Here is a 22,275-nt window from a genome sequence, read left to right on the forward strand (position 1 = left end):
AAATAATTGATGTAAAACAACACAACAGAAGCACCAAAAGATGTAATGCCCTTATGCGAGTCCATAATCTGGCAACATCACACAGCCTAATTACAAAAAACATTCCAACAGCACAGATATCCCCTATGTTCAAGAATCAGACAACAATCACCTACATTTTATTAAGCGAACGCTTACAAAAACATCTGCTAAGTTATAATGTACAACCTCAGACAGAAAGCGACCATGCCGCTATCATAATAACATTGTCTATGAAAGCGAAAACTAGGCATACTCTGAACTGTGTTGATCCACATATGGAGAGGAGCAATATAGACTCCTCCGAAGAATTAAATGGGGTCCGCTTCCGACTCATAAGTTTGCTGCAGGGAAATCCATCTGGAAAGACTGGCGAACCGGCTGCAACGATCTTGGCAGAATCAGAGAGTGGGGCGCTCTTGCATATGACTTAGCCGACCAACTTCGAGAGATCAAAAACCGAAGAGCCGTCGACAACCCTATTCACAAATTGGGATTCCAGCCAGCAATTAGGAAATCCTCAAAAGTACTCAACTCCAAATACAGAGCCTATCGAGAAACCAGATCGACTACTGCAAAAAGTGATCTAAAGGAGGCGGCAAAGGCTCACGCAAAAGTTGTTTGGCAAGTGAAACGCAAAGCAACAGAGCGAAAATGGTTGAAGATCTTCGAGTTGCTTGCTCCCAGTAAGGCCCAGGAATTCTGGCAATACATAAGCAAGCTTACCCAGGGAACTTGCAATAGAGAGAACCCCCTTGATGCAAACACTTGGATAGCCCAAGTAAAAACTCTTTATACCAACGACTCAGAAAAAAATTCAAGTAAAAAAACATCTCTTGAAGAACATCAAAATGAAGAAACAACCGAACTCGCGTACCCTCCAGTGAATGTTACACTGGCTGAAAGAAAAGTTCTAAAATCTATTTTGAAAAAATACGTCACAATGGGGCCCCTGGACCAAATGGCCTGCCGTGCTCTCTCTTCCTTGAGGACATCGACTTTTGGGCAGAGAACCTGTGTCAGCTTACGCGGAGTGCAGACTCCTGACAGATGTCCAAGACTCGTGGATGGGATCTCTACTACATCCAATTTACAAAGAAGGGCCAAGCACAGATCCTAAGAACTATCGAGTGATTGCCTTATTGGACGTGGAGGGCAAGGCATACGCAAGTTCTCGCCTCATGGAACTAGCAGATTGGGCCAATGAGGAAAACTTGCTTCCCTTCTATCAAACAGGCTTCCGCTCGGGAGGCTCTACCATAGATAACATCATAGCCCTATCATACCTAATGCAACAAACAGCGGTTCGGGGCGACCAGCCTCTCTTCGCTTGTTTCATCGATTACACAGCAGCCTTCGATCGCGTAGATCGAAATATATTATGGAGATAATTAGCCAGCTGGAACATCTGCCCAAAACTTTTACAAGCCATCAGATCACTGTATACTCAAACGTGGATAAGAGTCAAACTCTCATGCGAATCAGCCACAAAAAAAATTAGTACAAACCACGGGTTAAAGCAGGGCTGTGTCCTTGCCCCGCTTCTTTTTAACTTATATACAGCTGATCTGGGCAACACATTGCAGGGAGCAAACCTGGTGACTCCTAGGATCGCAGTAGTCAGAATCCAATTGATTCTGTATGCAGATGACCTGGTCCTCTTGGATCATACCAAAGTCCGTCTTCAAAAAGGCTTGACAGCATTAGCAGTGTATAATGTTGAAAAGAAGCTGGTGGAAAATCCTTCAAAATCCAAGATATTAATCTTTGGCCGCTACCCAAAAAAGAAGTTGATAAAATGGAGACTCGGATAGCTATTATTAACAAGCACTCAATCATACAACTACCTTGGAGTTTGGTTCAGCGACACTGGCCAGCCACAGGTCCACCGACACAAGCTCCAGCAGAAAGCCAAAATGGTTTCTTACGCCATTTGCAAACTCAATGCCATCTTGGAAAGTCCAAATACCACGGCCATCCAACGAGTTTTGAAAGCAAAATTACTACCCTCCCTTAATTACGCCATACAGGCGCTCCCAGGCAAATTGGGGAAAGACCTTGAAAAAATCAACTGGGCAGCCTACAAAGAGTTATTTTGCCTTCCGCTATGCACAAGGAACACTCTAATATGCCTGGAATTCAATCTCAACCGGCAATCTTTGGAAGAATTAGCAAGCCTGGCAAAATATTACTATCTGACCATTATGGCATCAGAGAACTCGATGAAGTTTGTCATAAATAAAATATTCAAAAAACCAGGTGAACCGTTGTCAGCAGGTCTAACTTCAGCCAAAGAGCTTCTAAAACTAGCGATAGAGAACTGGGACCCCAACATAATAAAGTATACGACCATCAAAACAGCAATAAAAAAGCAAGTAAGATTCTGCTCAAGAAAACTGGACATTGAAGCTTTGACAGTCAGAGGCTTCCACGAGACGTAAAGCTCTCCGCACATTTTAAATGTCTACAAACCTCACCTTCTACAGCCGCTGGGGAGGCAAGCCCTAAAAATATTCTGGCAGCAAGATTGCACGTGCTTCCCTTAAAATACCTGTATCCTATGGTCAAAGTAAGTCCAGTGATCACGGAGTGTCGTCTCTGCCACTATAAGCGTGTAAAATTGTCTCACATCCTATTATGCTGCCCTGCCTTGTTGTCAGTCCGTAGAATCCATCTAAGGCCTATCCTTCCCCAACTGGGAACACGGACGGTAAAAGAGGCAGTGCTTCAACTATATTTGATGGACACGGTGAAGCACATGGCAAATTTCGCTAAATTAATTTCCCATGCGCGAAAACCTTAATGGATAGTCCGACCACGGCACAACTTGACTTTTAACTGGTGGAAGGTCCCATGTAAAACGTGCCTCCTACATACACATCATTTTATTCAATTTTAAATACGTTTTTCATGTTCATTGTTCTCTTTTTTGTATTGATTTTTATTAATCACTCAAATAAAGCATTGTCAATGTCACTATTTCACCTACCCCCATTAACGCGCCCTTGGCTAAAATTAATACAGCATTCTGAAAATGTGTCAAGCCAAACTTGATGTCTACCTATCCACTGGCTCACGCATGCTGTCAAACTGCATCCCAAAATGTGTTTATTCAATGCGCGTCCATCAGTGCTTGAAATGAAAAACAAGCCAGAGGAAGGGGTGGGCTCCACAGAACACTCAAGGGAGGGGGAGGAACAGCAGAGAGTGGGGTGGAGGTAGAGTAGCGAGGGGAGGGAGGGAATTCCGCTTCTCTTAAGACTACAGAGTCTGCCGGGATCCCTCTCTCCTCCCCGTGAACCCCTGAGCCTGTGAGCTCCATGCCTGACCGGAGTAGTAAACAGAGTAATAAAACATGCCTCCACTGATAAGAAAGTTAGTTACCACAGCCGTAAAGCAGGCCATGCTGTCCGTAGGGGCTGTCTGAAAAGCGGAGAGGGTGACACCTGAAAACACTCCTTTCCATTGGGAAGGAGGAATGGGGCTTAGATTCCCCTTTAGAATTTTTTTTAACAACATCTCTCACGGAGGCGGGACAGCTTTGCTGCCACACCCACGGGAGACCTAAAAATTACTCTCTTTTTCAGTTCTACACAGTTTACAGCCCATTGGAAGCGAGAGTCCTGCTGTTTGTAAATGCAACACTTTGAAATGGGTGAAAAATAAAATGAAGAGGGAACTTACTCATTAAGGTAACATTCCATTTTAATTTTCTCCCCTTTGGAAGCATTCAGAAACATAATTGTGTTCCCAAGCTCCAACATTGATTTGACAAGGACTTTTATTTTAGAATTGAATATTTCAGTGCTTCAGTTGTTCACCTCTGTGCCCTTGCCCTAGCTTGGGTCATAAATCTGACAGAGCACTGCTCATTATTAGGCCTATCTGCAGCCTTACGATAACAATGTAAGATAAACACAGCCTTCCCTTAACTTTAAAAGGAAAATGTGACCTTGTGCTTATTTAAAAATTAACTGAAGGTTGTGAGTTACTTTAAACGTGTCTGGGAGCTACTGGTAGCTGGGATCACTGGTTGGTGACACCTGCTTTAAAGGTATATTTTTCTTTATCCTGTGTGCACTAATATTTTCAATTTGTTACTACATCTGTGTCCTTATTCACCCTCAATTGATCAGCCTGATGAATTCCTATGGTTATTGCAGTATTATTTTAACATATATGTTCTCCTAAAGAGAGAATTATGCTCACTGATAGGAAATGTCTTTTTTTATCATTTTAAATGTTTTCTGAGGAATTACAGCTTCAAGGCTGCAAAAATGTGTTCATAGAATCTGTATGAAATTTGAAATGATGTGTTTTCTTTAAGAATAATTTCTGAAATTATATAGGAAAACAATGTTCATTAAGAATATTGGGGACTAGTCACAAAACTGTATTTTTGTATGTTTAGTATTTCTACACTAGCCATGCAAACATGCTACAAAATGCTATTCACAAACCTACATGTGGAGATTCCACCTCCATATAAACTTTCTCTTTCTGATGGAAGATATCTGCCCTGACTGTAAAGGGCCTGATTATGAGTTTAGAGGTCCTACAGTGGACAGTGCAATGCACAGTTCACTGAAGGGTCGCCAAACCCTTAGTGTGACTGCCTGCCAGATCAGGAGATGAATCCTGGTCTGGCAAGTAGTACAGTGGCGGTCTGACAGTGGCGGTCTGGTAGGCTCATAGTGTTGTAAATTGGCAGCAATGGGTTAGCATTAGCAGGAGCCATCCTGTATTTAGAAGTTATCTTATCCGCTTTGTGAAAGCCATTTGGTATTTCTGGCAGCCATTTTGTTTGTCATGTGCTCACCATGTGCTCTGTCCTACCTTTCTGTTAACTGCTCATAAAATCTGTCTAGAGTCAAAGTATATTCAGCATCTTCCACCTTCACACATGCCCAGAAGGGCCTAGTCAGTAGAATGCACCTGCTTCTCTAGTATAACTGTCAGGCTATTTTTGCTGCTGTATGGAGAAATAACTCTCCTCCCACTTTGTTGAGCATGCAGATCTTGTATGCCCATCTTAGTCATTTTGCATGCTTTCATGAGCCAGAACTGCCCCTTCGTTTTATGCTTACTATGTAACCTTAAGAATATATAAGGCCTCTGTTTTTAGTACTCCTCAGACTGCCTCATTCAGTTGCTAAGTCTTCTGTGTGACGTAGTCTCACTCATTTGAGGTTAATAAAGATGCTTTTTTATATGTCAGCTTCTGTGCCAATTTCTTCTTTGTTCAATTTCTTCTTTGTCAATTAACCTAAGAAGGTTAATTGATTTCTACCAGGCAGACCGCCACTCTCAGAGCGATGCCTGCACCTTCCTACATGGTGTGGCATTCAATCCATACTGTGCCAGAACTGGAAGTGCAAATCAAGGACGGCACTACATGTGATCCTGCCACGTTTACCCCTTCGGTCCTTAGGCAGCAGGAGGCCCCATTAGGACCTCCTTAGTTGCCTCACTGCCCCCCTTTTCCCTAGTTGCTCACTGCCATGAAAAGGATGGTGGTGAGGCAACCCGAAATGTACTTACCGGTGCTGCTGCGGCTCTGGTAGCATATTTCTGACTCTGATCGCTGCACAAACACCGTGGAATCCCAGATCCCTCGCAGGTACAGCAGTCCTGTGGCGGTCCAACCACCGCAGTCATAATACTGTGCAAGGTCCCACAGTGTGGCTGTGGTCAGACCATCACCATGAGTTTGACAGTCCTATGGACTGCCAAACTCGTAATCAGGCTTAAAGTCTAAGCACACGTAGGTATACATTTTTGTAGTAAATGTGGGAGGCAAAGGTAGAGGGGCTGGAAGATGGAGTTTTATTTCAAATTAATGGAAGGAGCTTTAGCAGAACCAAAATTCTACATAAATAATATTTTATATTGAAATAATGTAATTAACTTTTTCAATTTATCATAAATATCACTATTTTGAAAACATAATTCAATAAAATTGCTTTAGACATAGGGGTCGATTGCGATCCGGTAAAAGCACTCCGAATTGCTGTTCGGAGCATTTTTCCCGTACGAATCGTACCCTGTAACATCCCCCGTACGTACGATGAAGTACGATCCGTACCAGGAGCTGGACTCTGTACGAATCGTCCAGGGACCGTACGAATCAAATCCCCATATGAATCTCCCTCAGAACCCGCTGTACGGGACATCTGTACGGTTCGCGGCTGCTTTTTCCGAACCGGCAAGTATGATTTGTGTTGGGTGCGCACCGTACGACCCTTTATCTACGGGAGCTGAAAACAGCCGTAAAAGCAGAGTTCGCCCCAAAACAGGTACGGAACGCCCCCCCCCGGTACGGTGCGTACCCCAAATGAACGCAGGGGAACGCACTGTACCCCTGCGATCACGTGGTGTACGCACCATACCCCGAGATCTTGGGGTGTACGCACCGTACCCCATGTACGCTGGGTGTACGGTGCATACCCCATGTCCGCTGGGTGTACAGTGCGTACCCCCCATGATCGCAGGGGTACGGTGCGTACCCCTGCGATCATGGGGGGTACGCACCGTACGGTGTGTTTGTGAATGTGCGCTTTTCCGTACGAATCGCCCTTACCTGACGTGGACCGTACGAATCGCGTCCTGATACCCCGGTCCGGATCGTACTCGTCAAGTCGTACGGTGTGTGTTCGAGTCGTACGGAAATGGCTCTGGATGCGAATCGTACGGACGATAATTTTACCGGATCGGAATCGGCCCCATAATGTTTAGCAACTTTTAATTTACATTAAAATACTTTTAAACATTACACATACAGTGTGTTTAATTAAAAAAAAATCTTTAAAAATACTTTTAATTTAATTTCCTTAAAACATTGTGCAGGAACATTTTAAAGAATCATACTATATTTAAAATACATTTATAAAATTATTTAACATAAAAATGTGTAACTAATTTGTAGACTTTAATAAATGTTTAGTAATTTCCCTATACTTTACCAAAGCGAGATTTCAACCTACATTGGTCTCCGCCAAGTGGGTGGAACAAAATGTACCATTGTAAAGTCACTAATAGTAGTAACTTTACAGTCATATTTGACGTTTTAACTGACTCTACTAATAAATCACGGAGCGGGGACATGTAAGCCTAATCCTTTGAGTAACTTTACATATGTGAATGGTGAACAGTGAAACGTAGTAAAGCTGCTCAAAACTGTAAGAATAACTTTACATGTGTAGAATTACTCATGTGTAAAGTTACGTTTGTGAATAGGCAACTTTATTTCTATGAACTTTTGGATGGCCATTCTGCCATTCTGTATAATATTTGCTGGTGTTTGATTGTGCATAGTAAATATAAATATGCCTAGTGTTTAGTTTTAAATCTGTTTGCATCAGTTAAGGTGAAATCAATATGAATTCAATATAGGAAGATCTCTGTTGTAGTTTATGTGCATTAATGGATTTGCCAGGGACGTGTTTTCTTTTTTCATATCTGGGTAGTCTTTGTCCATACTGACTCAAATGCATAGTGCTTTTTATGAATGAATCACAACCTGGATTGCAGTTTTTCATGCAATGTTGTGCATGAGTGGGTGTTACGTTTGTGAAAGCACAACATTAGAAACCTGAGTAAATTGAATTTGAGCCAAGGGTTGATGACCCTCGGGTAGCTCCTGTAACCAAATAATTCAATCGTAAAGTATTCATACAATGACATTTATGAGGACACTCCATCAGTTGAAAATTAATTTCTTATTCCATCTCAGAAACTATGGGGCATATTTACAATTACTGGCGCATCCCAGCAAATTTGCAGGGATGCGCCAGTAATTGTGCGCCATGCCTCCGCCACCCATGATGGGCCGCATTTACAATGCGGCGCACTATGGGGCAAAAATGTCACAGATGCGTCACGCATCTGTGCCGTAAAGGTGTTGCATTGCTGGAGTTGCGTCGCATGCGCGACGCAGCTCCAGCAATGCTCTGGGGGGGCCATTTTACTAATGCTGCATCAAGCCTGCTGGGTTTTGACGTAGCATTGGCCTAAAAGTGACTGAGTGAAATCTTGTAGATTTCACTCAGCCACTTTTAGGAGGCGTTCCTGCGCTGGAACGCCCCCCCTGCATCAGAACGCCTCCTTAAGGCGCAGGGCTTTACAACGTGATGCATCTCCCAGATGCGTCACATTGTAAATAGCCCGCACCATGGTGTATCTTTTGCGCCGCCGCTGCGTCACAAAAGTGACGCAACGGTGGCGCAAAAGAGGCACAAGTGGCTTGTAAATCTACCCCTATATGTGTAGATTCTCAGTTGAGTGTACACAGCAAATAATGAACTACAGGATGCCGGAACTCCATGGAATTCTGTGGAGTTACCTGAAAACTCAGTGAGATTCCATAGAGTTCGGTGAGAGGCAGAAGTCCGGTCCGTTGTACTGCATGGTAAATTTTTGAGCCAGGAGCTTTTCTTGCGCTGTAGAATCTGAGCAAACTGCATCATGTGGCACATCAGAGGGTGCTGCTTCTTTCTGCCACTTAAATAGATTTTCTACTTGAGTGACAGCTTTCGCAGTACGAGCTGCAACTTTTCTCAACATGAGCGGTAGTGGCCTACCGCAACTGTCATCATTGAGAAATCTCTTCATGAGGCAGTCTAGATTTTGTTTTCTCTTGATTGACAACTTAATGTTGGCAAGCCACATAGGGGAAAAACTCCACTACACTGCTGTTGGACAGGTGTTTGCCAATCTCTGCTCTCCAAATGAAGCGCGGAGTAGGCAAAACTCCACAAACTCCACCACCACCCCTATAGTGAACCTCTGTCTGGCAATGTTGGCTATTCTCATTTGCCAACCTATGTTTGGGAATGTAATTACTTTCTCAAGATGTAAAGAACAGAGAATTTAAAAAGGCAAATTTAATATTGTACAAGTAAATATAATAAGCAATATAATGATAATCTCAGTTACCCAAATGCTTTCAAACTGATGAATCAAAAGAAATGTATTGTCTCGGATAAAAAGTGACATTGTGGTGGCGATAGGGGCTGCGCCCAATGTACAAGGCAGAGTTAAGCCACTTAATGTGGCTTAACGCTGCTTTGTAAATAAGGCCCTCTATCCCGATGTACTTAGCGTGAAATGGGAGGGCAATGGGTGTTGCAGTGGGTGTTCCACAGCAACACTGATTGATTTAGATGCAGCCCCATATTTGCAAGGATGGGGTAAATAGGAAGCAGCGCCTACATTAAGACCAGGGTAACCCTGATCTCAAACAGACATTGTATATTTCTCCTCGTTCTTGCTGTTTGCATGTATGCTTCATTGTGCAGCACACATAGAAACAGCAAATTGCCTTTGCTTGTTCATGTGCAGAAAGTTGACCCTTCCAGCACATAAACAATTAAAAAAATTATGTTTTCCAACTTCTATGAGTGCTGCATATAGCAGCACACATAAAAGTTAAAACAAATAATTTAAAGATTGTTTATGAGCAGGAAGGCAGACCTTCCTGCTCAAAATTCAATCTTCCCCTCAACTGAGACACCCTTGCACTATGGTGCCCGCAAGAGACCATCTTGTCCATCAGAGCAAATTCTCCAACATTCTGGACGTAGGCTTGAGATTCATGTCTGATGAGGAGCTCACACCTGCCTGGTTTAATGGTACTATTCAAATTCACTAAAGGCACAAAGTTCTTTCATCAGATGTGCAAATATTACATTAGCATACCTGGAACTAGGCCCTTGATTATAGCCCTAAATGTGTTTCCTTCATTCAGACTTTCTGTATGAAAGATATTGAAGCAACTCTTGGCTGTCTCTTCTTTCATAAAAATGTTTAAACAATATACAAACTTTACCATATATTAAATAACTTACCATGTCAACCAACACCAGTTCTGAGTCAGCAGCAGCTGCAAGTTAATAAGTGCAAAGCACTCCAGCTGGGAACGTAAAACTCAGACCAGGAGGTGGCGGCCTGGGTCATGTGAAGAAGGTGCAGGGTTGCAGTCCTGTAAGAGACATGAGACATTTATTGCACTGGATATTATGTTTCGGATGTGACACTAGTTCAGTTCAAATCCTGGTGCACCATTGACTGCTCTCTGATATATCATACAGCTTACACTTCTGCAAAATGACTGACTGGGTTTTTTGCTTAGCAGAGGGGTGGATGCTGGCAAACTCAGGCACCTTTTACTGCTGAAAAAAGTACTTTGTTGAGCCGCTGACAGGATCCGATGTATGGAGCATAGAAGTCGATGCATCGTAGCCGATCCCTGTTGATGTAGGTGATTTGTCGGTTCCGAGCCAAGCAAATTGGGATTCCGGCTATGCGATATCCTTGAAGCGGGTGATACAGAGGCACCAAAAGTAAAGAGCCGGTTCTGACCAGCGGAATGATGGCGATGCATGAATTTTGTGAGCTGCAGCACAGAAAACCCACTTCCAAAGGCCCAGGACTTGATTGGCACCACTACTTGACAGGGCAAGATTCACAGTTGGCAGAGTCCAGGTGCTGTACCAGGGCTGTTGGAAGTCTTTGATGATCCTGAGACTTCAGAACAGAAGGCCTGAGGGTGTAGCAATGCAGGTCCAGTCCTTCCCACTCCCAGGTTAGGAGGGCAGCAGGGCAGACACAGCAGAGCAGATCAGGGTCCAGTAAGATCCAGCAGACTCCGGAGTGACAGTCCTTTCAGCAGCACAGCAGTCCTTCTTCCTGGCATACTATCCTCAAGTCCAGAATTATACTAAGTAGGTGGTGTCAGGAATCTAGTACTTATACCCAATTGTGCTTTCGGAGTTGGGGAGACTTCATAGAGAGGCATGTAAAGTGGACAGAGTCCCTGTCCTTTTTGCATTGGCTCCAGACTCACTACAGGGGGGTAGGCAGCTCTTTGTGTGGGGAAAGGCGCAGCCTATTCAGGTATAGGCTGTGAGTTCCTCCCCCCGGCCATCCTGACCAGGGTGGCCCATCAGTCACACCTAAGCTCCCTTTCTAAATGGCCATCTGGAGGGAATGCACAAAGTCCAGCTGTCACCCACCCCAGACTTGTATTCAGAGACACGCCAATGACACAGAATGGTTAAAGTAAGAACATGGCAAGTGTAATTTTCAGACTTGAAACTAAAAATCCAACTTTACCATCAGTTGTGATTTTAAATTGTGAATCCAGAGACAACAAACTTGAGAAGTCCATCTTTTCCAAATTAGAAATTACACGTATAAAGTGTAATAAGGTAATCCCAATATTAACCTATTGGAGCGATAGGCCTTGTAGTAGTGAAAAACAAATTTAAGAGTTCTTTACTGCCAGGACATGTAAAACTTAAAAGTACATGTCCAACTTTTTTCATACATTATACCCTGCCCTAGGGGATTTCCAGGGTCTACCTCAGAGGTTACTTATATGTATTAAAAGGGAATGTTTGTGCCTGACAAGAGGGTTAATTTCCCAGGTAGATATGGCAGTTTAAGACTGAATACACAGGCTCTGCCATAGCATGCCTGAAACATGTTTACAGGGCTACTTAATTGGGTAGCACTATCAGGGCTGCAGGCCCACTAGTAGCATTTAATTTACAGGCCCTAGGCACATGTAGAGCACTTTACTAGGAACTTATAAGTAAATCAAATATGCAAATTGTGGATAAACCAATGTTAAAATGATTTAATTAAAGAGCTCATGCACTTTAGCATTGGTTAGCCATGGTGAAGTCCAAAGAGTCTTATAGTAGGTCTCTTTATTAAACTTGACTCAAATGACAATCACATCTCATAACAATCCTACTGAATCAGGTTATCAAATTTTCTCTGCGGCATATGAGCCTCATACTTGCATTCCAAGATTTAGTGACTGTCCTCCCATTTTAACCAACTTCCTATGTTTTACTATAAACCATTACTTCATAAATGCTACAGAATATATTTTTTTTGTTGTATCACATATACTTTTCCCATTGCATCTTATATGTCATGTCACTATTGGTGAAAAGCTTCGAACACATGTTATGTTATTTAGATTTGTTAGTCAAGGGGGAACCAGGCACTCGGGAATAGCCAGATCTTTAGTTTCTTGCTGAATTTTATAAGGAGTGGGGAGGTCCTAATGTGCTGCGGAAGGTTGTTCCAGGATTTGGCAGCAATATAGGAGAAGGAGCCTCCTACCCGACTTGCTTCTGTGATGCTGGGTTTTTAAGCGAGGTGGAGGAATACTGCGGGGAGTTTTTTTGTGTGTCTGATGATACTTGAGGTGATGGTTGACGTAGGTGGGTCCAACATTGTGGAGAGCTTTTTTATAAGGGAGTGAGCAGTTTGAATTGGCATTGCTTCTGGGTTAGGTGTGATGTGGTCATTGCAGGGAATGTTGAGGATGTTCAGGATGAGTCTGGCTGTGGCATTCTGGGAGGTTTGCAGTCTTTGTATTAGTTAATTAGTGATGCTGGCAAAGAGTGCCTTGCTGCACTCCAATCTGCTGCTTATGAGCACCTGTGTGATTGTACGTTTGGTGTCAGATGGGAGCCAATGGAAAATCTTAAGGAGCATACATAGGATGAACACATACCTTACATAAGTCACAGTATTGAAAACTATTTGATCCCAATTCAACTTCATCTAGTTGCCTGTTAAGTTGTAAAGTGGTAAAAATGTGTAGCACTTAAACTTCATGATAATAATCCTTTGGTCTTTACTTGAAATACCAAATATATTTGACATATGTTTCACTTGGTAAAATAACCAGTCCTTTCTTTAAAAAATGCCAAACTGAAAAGGATCTCAAAATAGTGCTTAAGTGCTTAAGGAATGGAGCACATATTACCAAATGAGAAGGAGTATATTGCAGCATAAAATAACACGTTGACCTGAATTGGACCTGAATTGGACTACAGACCGTTTTAGTAGAAAACTGTTCAAATATAGCAGAATTTTAGGATTCAAAATCATGAGTCCTAATTTTAAAGATATTAGCTGGCATGTATGTTGGGGTAGGTCAAGGGGAAAATGGTGTGCGTAAAGGGAAACACAGTTCAAAGTTTACTAAGGACTAGTGTTTTTGCATCATGTAAGGTAATGCAATAGAACACAATGACTTAAGGTATCATTACTAAGCCACACAAAGGGCAATTTGTGCCACCTTGTGGGAATTTGTCAAGAAATATAAAGCAAAACAGTGGCTTGCACTGGGCTGCGTTTCATTTCGTAGTGGTAGACATTCTATGGTTGGAGCATGAGTGTACTTGTGCACCCACCCATAACATCTGATGTAATCCAGAATTGACTAAAGTCTTTAACCCTAAGATTTTGCCAAAATGTAGTGCCTTCTGAGGGTGGCATAATGGGGAGAAATATTTGTGTTGCTCTGCATTACTTCTATGCATGGTCCATTCCACATCACACAGATAAAAAGCAAATGACCTCTTTAGTTTGTTTTTGTGCAGGAAGTTTCCAATTCCTGCACAAAATATGTATATTCTGTAACACAGCTACAAGGGTACCTGCATTGGCACTAAGCAGCACACAGAGTGGCAGTGCAAAAAAGGGAGCAGAAGTGTTCAATTTCTTAGTAGATATGGTGCATTCTGCTCTCGCGGTTTCATGTAATGCGTTGCAGTAATTTTCCCTGCTGTGTTGCGTTGAGGTACATTTCGTGACTTTAGTGAACTATTTGAAAACCAGTAGTCTGGTGAAAGAGCTAAAACTGTCTCAAAGACCGGACCTAAAAAGAATGACATGAATGACATAGAAAATGGCCCCTAAAGATATTAAATATATTGCCATTGTTCCTAAGTAAAGAGCACACTGAAATGAAATAGCAAAACAACACATTCATTAACAAAACACTTTTTCGTTTACTGTACAGAAGGCTGTACAACATTAAATCTCACAAGGTGCAAGTTCACGAAATGCAGCATTAAAGAAGAAGCATGTTATATATTGATAATAAAATGGTTTGGAACCATCCAATAAACTTCTTAATTAGAGTGTATATAAATCCACCCTACTGTGTCACTAAATTTCCGTTCTTAGAGTAATAACTTAAGTTTAATGGAAACTATGATAATTCGCACTGTTTAGAATGGGCCTGCTAGTATAGTAGTTTGCCCATTTAGAATGCTGCTCCTAGCAATGCCACATAGCATTGCTAGGAACTTCATTTTCATATAGAGAAATCTGCTACCACCCAGAAAAAAAGTAAATGTTGGCCATTTATGAATCTCTTTTCTTCAAACTAGCTGCTCCTATGAAATGCATGTAGCAATTATTCAAAGGAGGTTGGGGGGTTGATCTTCTATATTTGAATAGCAAGGGCGCTAAATGCACTTTACCTAGAGGTTTGTGCACTTACTAATGTTTCATTGTCACGGTGTTCCCCTGAAATTAGTATTGCTTCAGTCACTGACTGTCAGCAGTATCTTATATAGTTGGGTGCATCAGTAAAAGATACCCTTTCTTGAGCAATGCCGGATAAATACCTTTCTTTGTCCAACCTGTGCCAGGCACACCGTGAACATGTACATGAAATCTTCCTATTCAGTGAGCTCTAGAGGTTACACTCATAATTATAGCTCTCACAAAGTCCTGCCAACAAGAGTATAGGATGGCCAAGAGCCCTTTTGAATAAAGTAGGTCCATCCCATAACAACGTGTCTGTGCCACCTATACTAAAAACATTTTTGGGTGCTGTGAGAAAGTGGATTATTATTTGGGGTGAATGGTAGTCTTCTACAAGAAATAATGTCTCTATTCCTGTTAGGTCCAATTACTATTTCAGTAATTTAAACATAAGCTCAGTCCTTGGCAAGTATGGCTCAGAGAAGACAGGCTTATGTTTAAAAAATGTTGAAAGTTTTGAGAAGTACCAAAACATTTAAATGTCGACAACACAACACAATACAAACCTCACTCACATTTGTGGGGAAGGGAAATCCGAGATAAGATTTTGAAAAGTTTTAAATAATAATAGCGTTAAGCACCAACTACTGTCATCTGATTGTGCTTGACTGGGACAAAAGTAAAGTTTAAAGCCCACCCCCGATGGAGCACAGTTTGAATACAGTATTTGGACAAAAGATTAGGAAAAAATTATTCTAATACTAAAATGTTGTGTCAAGAATATCGGGATATCATAAATATCATTGACAAGAATATCAAACGTTAAGATACAATTTTTGAGTTCGTTTTAATACCGTTATAATAAATATCGATGTAGAAAATAGTGTAATATTGTTTGCAAGTGCTAATTAGTATATAATGTATTGTAGTGTGTATGATTGTGTATGTTTATTTTATATTCATTTGTGTTTTTAGTAATATAATTTGTTAGTTATGAAACTGTTGACTTTTTTTAATAAAGAAGTAGAATATTGGGTTTTAAGGGGATAAGGGTGGAGAGATTTTTAAAAATGTTTATATTTTTAATTTAATTATAAGTTTTTTTAACACACTTTATTAGTGACCATGGCACATTATGTAGCATACATAGAATACATCAGAGACAGTCTTTTCTCTTTTCTTTCCATACATTACTCTATATTTGGTGCATACAAATTTTACGTATTGAATTCTGTATGATAAACTATCAATCAATCAATCAATCAAAGCATTTATATAGCGCACTACTCACCCAGAGGAGCTCAAGGCGCTCGGGGAGGGGGATCCGCTACTGCTCGAATAGCCAGGTCTTGAGTTGCTTCCTGAAGGCGAGGTGGTCCTGGGTCAGGCGGAGGTGGGTCGGGAGGGAGTTCCATGTCTTGGCGGCGAGGTAGGAGAAGGACCGTCCCCCTGTGGTGACTCTTCGGATGCGGGGGCGTGGCCGGTCGATCGAAGCTGGCATTTGGGAGCGTAGAAGTTGAGGCGGCTGTTGAGGTATCCTGGTCCTTGGTTGTGTAGGGCTTTGTGAGTGTGGGTAAGGAGACGGAAGGTGATTCTCTTGTTGACCGGGAGCCAGTGCAGGTCTCTCAGGTGTCCGGAGATGTGGCTGCGACGGGGGATGTCCAGGATGAGTCGTGCTGAGGCGTTCTGGATCCGCTGGAGTCTCTTCTGGAGTTTGGCGGTGGTTCCTGCGTAGAGGGAGATGCCGTAGTCCAGACGGCTGGTGACGAGGGCCTGGGTGACCGTCTTCCTTGTCTCAGTGGGGATCCACCGGAAGATCTTACGTAGCATGCGCAGGATGTTGAAGCACGATGAGGAGACGGCGTTGACCTGTCTGGTCATGGAGAGGGAGGAGTCCAGGATGAAGCCTAGGTTGCGTGCGTGGTCTGTTGGTTTGGGTGCGCTGCCTAGGGCGGGGGGCCACCAGGAGTCGTCCCAGGCGGAGGGTGAGGATCCCAGGATGAGGACTTCCGTCTTGTCCGAGTTCAGTTTCAGGCGACTGTTCTTCATCCATTCGGCTACCTCTTTCATCCCTTTGTGAAGGTTGGCTCTGGCGGTGGCGGGGTCGTTGGTGAGGGAGAGGATCAGCTGGGTGTCGTCGGCGTAGGAGATGATGTTGAGGTTGTGCTGGCGTGCGATGTCTGCGAGGGGGCTCATGTAGACGTTGAAGAGGGTAGGACTGAGCGAGGAGCCTTGAGGAACGCCGCAGATGACTTCGGTGGCTTCAGATCTGAACGGGGGGAGGCGAACTCTCTGTGTCCTTCCGGTGAGGAAGGAGATGATCCACTCCAGTGCCTTCTCCTGGATTCCGACGTTGCTGAGTCGCTGCACTAGTGCACTGTGGCAGACAGTGTCGAAGGCCGCGGAGAGGTCTAGGAGGATGAGGGCTGCTGTTTCTCCGTTGTCAAGCAGTGCTCGGATGTCATCGGTGGCTGCGATCAGGGCGGTCTCGGTGCTGTGGTTGGCCCGGAAGCCAGACTGTGAGAGGTCGAGGGATCCGTTCGTCTCGAGGAAGGCGGCCAGCTGCTTGTTGACGGTCTTCTCGATGACTTTTGCAGGGAACGGGAGCAACGAGATAGGGCGGTAGTTCTTGAGGTCGGTGGGGTCGGCTGATGGCTTCTTTAGTAGAGTGCTGAGTTTGGCGTGCTTCCAGCTCTCCGGCAAGGTAGCGGTGTCGAAGGAGGTGTTGATGATGTCCCGCAGGTGGGGTGCGATGACAGCGTCGGGCTTGTTGAAGATGTGGTGAGGGCAGGGGTCGGTCGGAGATCCGGAGTGGATGGAGTTCATCGTGCGGCCGGTGTCTTCGGTGCTTATCTGGGTCCAGGCGCGGAGGGTGGTGGTGGGGGCGGTGGTTCGGTTGTGGCGTGCGTCGGTTGAGTGCTGAAGCTGTTGTGTATGTCCGCGATCTTGTTGTGGAAGTAGGAGGCGAGGGAGTTGCAGAGGTCTTGCGAATGGGTGATGTCGTTGTTTCCGGCGTTGGGGTTGGAGAGCTCTTTAACGATGTTGAAGAGTTCCTTGCTGTTGTGTGCGTTGTTGTCCAGTCGTTCCTTGAATGCAGTTTTCTTGGTTGCGTAGATGAGTTGGTGGTGTTTTCGGGTGGCGAGCTTGAGGGCAGTCATGTTGTCCGGTGTTGGGTCTCTGCGCCAGGTTCTCTCGAGGGCTCAGCAGTTCTTCTTGGAGCTCTTGAGTTCATCGGTGAACCATGGGGCTTTCTTGCTGTCGGGTCTGCTAGGCGGGGCCCTCAGGGGGTCGAGGTCGTCTGCGCAGTCGCTGATCCACTTCATGAGGTTGATGGCCACTTGGCTGGGGTTCATTGCGCTGGTGGGTGGGTTCTTGCTCAGGGAAGTCGCGAGCTGGTCGGCTGTGATCTAATTCCAGCTTCTACGTGCAACCTGTTGTTGGTGGTGGTGGGTCGTGGTCCTTCTGAAGCTGAAGTGGACGCAGCTGTGGTCCGTCCAGTGGAGTCCGGTGGCGTGGCTGAAGGTGATGTCCTGGGATCCGGACTCTATTAGCATTTGTGTTAACAAAGCAGTGTATTACCAACGTGAGTCACATCAAAATTTAAAGCAGTGTGTGAATATAAGTAACAGAACTGAACCTAACCCTTCCCATTAACACCCTCCACCCGCCCCTCCCCCCTTGACTCCTGGTTGGGGGCTCTCTAGTAATTCGTAACAAACTGAGTAAATCACTACAGACATATTGCTCCAAGAACGGATATGGTCTAGGGCTAGAGAGTATCAGTCGTGATCTCAGACCTTAGGGATCTATAGGTATCCGGCATCTTAGCATGCTATGGGGGCAATGTGGTTCATGGGGATGACAAATCAAGTGTTTCAAGTTCAATCAGCATAGCCTCCCACTCTAGTGAAATAGGTTGCTTCCTCAACCCTCTCTCTTCCTCTCTGTGGAGAGCTGCCCTTTCTGCTCTTCCCCACTGAAGCATGTCCGCCTGCCAGACGGACACAGCCGGGCATCTTGGGGATTTCCATCTCATAGTGAGGGCTCTCACCGCCAGGATAAATGCGAGATCCAAGAATTTAACCGTACCTTTTGTATCTTCGAACGTCTCCGGTGACCTATGAGACAATTCAGGGTTTCATCCGGTACTGGGAGTTGTGTAACTGTGTTCAGTGAAGTGCAGATTCGTCCCCAATAGTCTTTGAGGCAAGGGCAGGACCATAGCATATGGAGGAAACCTGCCTCATCCTCTCGACATCGGGGGCAGCTGTGGGGGGAATTCAGAAACATGTGATGGATCCGCTTGGGCGTGAGGTACGATCTCTGCAGGACCATGGACTGGATACATTTTTGTTTTGCATTGCGCGATACCTTTTTAGGGTGTTCTAACATATGCGCCCATGCCTTGTCAGTAATTTCTTATGGAGAGTCTTCGGACCATTGTGCTCTGAGAGCGATGAGTGCAATAGCAGCATGCGCCCTAACCCCTGTATATAACCACGGCACCAGGTGAACCCCTAGTCCCCATATAATACAGAAGATGTACCAGAGTGTGTTTTGGGGGCTCCTCCCTCTGTGGGGCCCAGGTAGTCCGTATGTAATGTGTCACGGTGGCATGTAGTAGGAATAAGCGTGTCGTGCTCCCGTGGTCGCACAAAGGCGTCATGATCTAGTATGGTGCCATCGCCAAAGAATGCGCCTATGTCCTCCACTCCAGCATCCGTCCAGTCCTGTATCCTTGCCTTAGATAGTCTACCCTGTGATGTAGGAATTCCGATGAGGGGGATGTTTGTAGCGTAAGGGATCGCTGCTGTGGTGTACAATAGGGCCCTCTTCCAGCATTGTAGGTCGGTTCTCAATAGGGATGGACAGTCTGGAGGAATCCTGGCTCTTGGTAATAGTAAGGAGTGTAATTCACCTTAATCTATTCATTGTGGTGTGAACCCAATCTCCTGTAGATTTCTCCCTGCCATCCAGTATGACAGCCACTGGAGCTGGCTGGCATAGTAGTAGCTTCGGAAATCAGGGACTCCCAAGCCACCACTGCGTGTCTCCAATTGGAGTTTTCGAAGACTTATTCGTCATCGCCCAGCACCCCAATTAGTGTAGTCAACATAGCATTCAGCGTATTAAAAATGGACTGGGGAAGAATCACAGGTATATTTACAAAATAATATAGGAGGCGGGCCAGCATCACCATTTCGAGACTGCAATTCTGCCCATCACCAAGAGTGGCAGTGAGGACCAGAAGGTCACACTAGAGCTGAGAGCCGTTATGGCTCGAACTATATTACCCTCAATCTGGTCTGTCTGTGTCCTATACACGTGGATGCCCGGGTATTTGAAGGTAGTGGGGGTTACTGGTATTGTATAAGTACCAAACTGTATGTGAGGTGGATGGTGTGAATCCCGGAAAAAATAAGCAATTGATTTCTCCGGGTTTATAGCCAGTCCTGATAGCTGTTCAAAAGTGGCAAAGATGTCGGGGAAAGGGGCATTGTCCGCTGTCAGATCCCGTAAGTATATTAGTATGTCGTCTGCATAGATTGATATTAGGTGGTAAGTTCCAGTAATGGGAATACCGAGCTGAGCCGCTGATCTTCTGAGGGCCAGAGCTAGTGGCTCCAGTGCGAGCACAAATAACAAAGGGGATAGCGGGAATCCCTGCCTCGTGCCCCTATGGATATTGTACAGGCCCGAGATGTACCGGCCAGTGCGTGCTCTAACCGTGGGGGATGTATACAATAAATGGACCCATTTAAGAAATATGCCCCGAAATCCAAATCGTTGCAGTGTCAGGAACATAACATCCCAAGAGAGGGAGTCAAAGGCCTGCTTAAGGTCCAGTGCTATGCATCCTGCAGCTCGTTACTCTTGATGGGTGGCCTGCATTGCAGAGTGTAATCGTCTAGTGTTCAGTGAAGTACTGCGAGTTGGTAAAAAACCCCCATTGATCAGCATGTATCAGCATATTACAGTGAGGTTGTATACGGTTAGAAAGGGCCTTACCTAAAATTTTGTACTCGGTGGACAGTAAGGAGAGGGGCCTTTAAGTAGATAGCTCTAAGGTATCTCGGCCTGGCTTGGGTATCAATGTGACCAAGGCTTGCATAGTGTATTCTGGCAGATGACCGGTCTCAAAGGCTACCTTATAGACAGATTCCAGGGTGGGCACTAAGGTCTCTGAGTAAGTATGGTAAAACTCCACAGGGAGACCAACAATCCCAGGGTTTTGTTTTGATTCAACCCTTTAATAGCAGCACAGATTTCAGTTTGAGTAATAGGGCCATCAATTTCCCTTTTCACTGCACCTGGGACCACTGGAAATGGGAGGTCCGGCAAAAATGCAGCTATGGAATGACCGTCCACTGGAGTGGGGGGCTCATATAGCATTGTCAGATGTTCATAAAAGGCAGTGTTGTTCTCGTTTTGTGTGTGGACTATATGACCTGTATTGGTGCGGATTCTGGTTCTGACTTGCAGGTCTGGCCTGTCCCTAACTACACGGGCCAGCAGTGCACCCGATCTATCTGCGTCAGTGTATTTTCGTTGAAGGAATGCACTATGGTCTATGGTCCGTAATGTTTCTAATGTTCCTGCATGGTCTATGGGGGCATCTTGTAATGCTCCCCGTTTGTCTGGGTTGGCTATCGCTTCCCGTTCCAGTATGTTTAAGCGCTGTTCTATACTTTTCAATCTTTGGTGCATCTCCTGTCTAGCCCCAACTACTTGACCAATCACTGCCCCCTTACTACCACTTTCAGGGGATCCCAGTCAATCAGGTTGGAGGAGGCTGTGTTCCAATTTTCAGTCAAGTAATTAGTGATACTGTTAGAGAGGGTCGTGCGGAACGGGCCGTCCTCTAGTAGCTGTGGGTTCAGTTTCCAGGTAGGGACAGGGGCGGGTACTGGACCCCAGCTAATCATGAGCTCTAGGGGGTTGTGGTCGGAGAATGTTTTTGCCAAGTAAGTGGATTGGTGAATCCTATCAATGATGGATCAGAAGCAAAGGAACCTGTCAATTCTAGTGTGCAAACTGAGTATGGAGGAATAGAAGAAATATTCCTTATGAGTCGGGTGTAGGTGTCGCCATTTGTCAGAGAGTGTTCATCCTTCCATCCATGTAGTAAAGAAATCAGCCAGCTTACCAGCATTTGTGCCCTGTAGGGGGGGGTGTGATCTATCTAAGGTCGTGTTCATAACCGCATTCCAGTCCCAACCCAGTATCCAGGGTATGCCATCCCAGTCTGTCATTGCAGGACCCAACCTACGCAGGAACTGGTCCTGATCAAAGTTTGGGGCATAGATGCTGCCCAGGACCACTAATGAGCCATCTAATGAGCCTTTAACCAGGACGTACCTGCCCGGGTCGTCAACCCTTCTGTCCACTTCAAAGAATGGGACCGCATGGCGTATCCAAATGGTCGCCCTCGTAGCGAAGGCGGAGTAATTGGTAGAGTAAATGTGACCCCTCCATTTTTTGTGCGTTTTTTGGGCTTCGGAATCAGTTCGATGAGATTCTTGGAGGAATGCTACCTGTGTCTTACGTCTGAGAAGGTATGCATGAATACAGTGTCTCTTCTGGATGGCCTACGTACATCCCACGTGACGAAGCTGTACATCCCCATTGTATTAGCTTTCCTGGGCATGTCTGTGTGGGTAATAGAGAGGTTCGCAAATATGGTATATGTATACCAAGCCCGACCAGGAGTCCCCTATCCCAAAAACCATAACTAAACTTGGCGCAGCATTTGAACCTTGCTGTGCCCAACAATCCTGTACAAATAGCACATAACAGATAAAGGTGCATACGCTAACAGGGAGGTGGCTATCCTCATACACGATCATGATTACCACAGGGTCTACAACCCGACGGCTCTACGGATCCCCAACCCGGGGGTGGGGGGGGAGTGTGCTCAGTGTCCCTGGGAGGTCATGTCTGACCGTCACCGACAGA

The sequence above is a fragment of the Lissotriton vulgaris genome, chromosome 2_1 (genome assembly GCF_964263255.1).
Source record: "Lissotriton vulgaris chromosome 2_1, aLisVul1.2, whole genome shotgun sequence".
NCBI classification, from domain to species: domain Eukaryota; kingdom Metazoa; phylum Chordata; class Amphibia; order Caudata; family Salamandridae; genus Lissotriton; species Lissotriton vulgaris.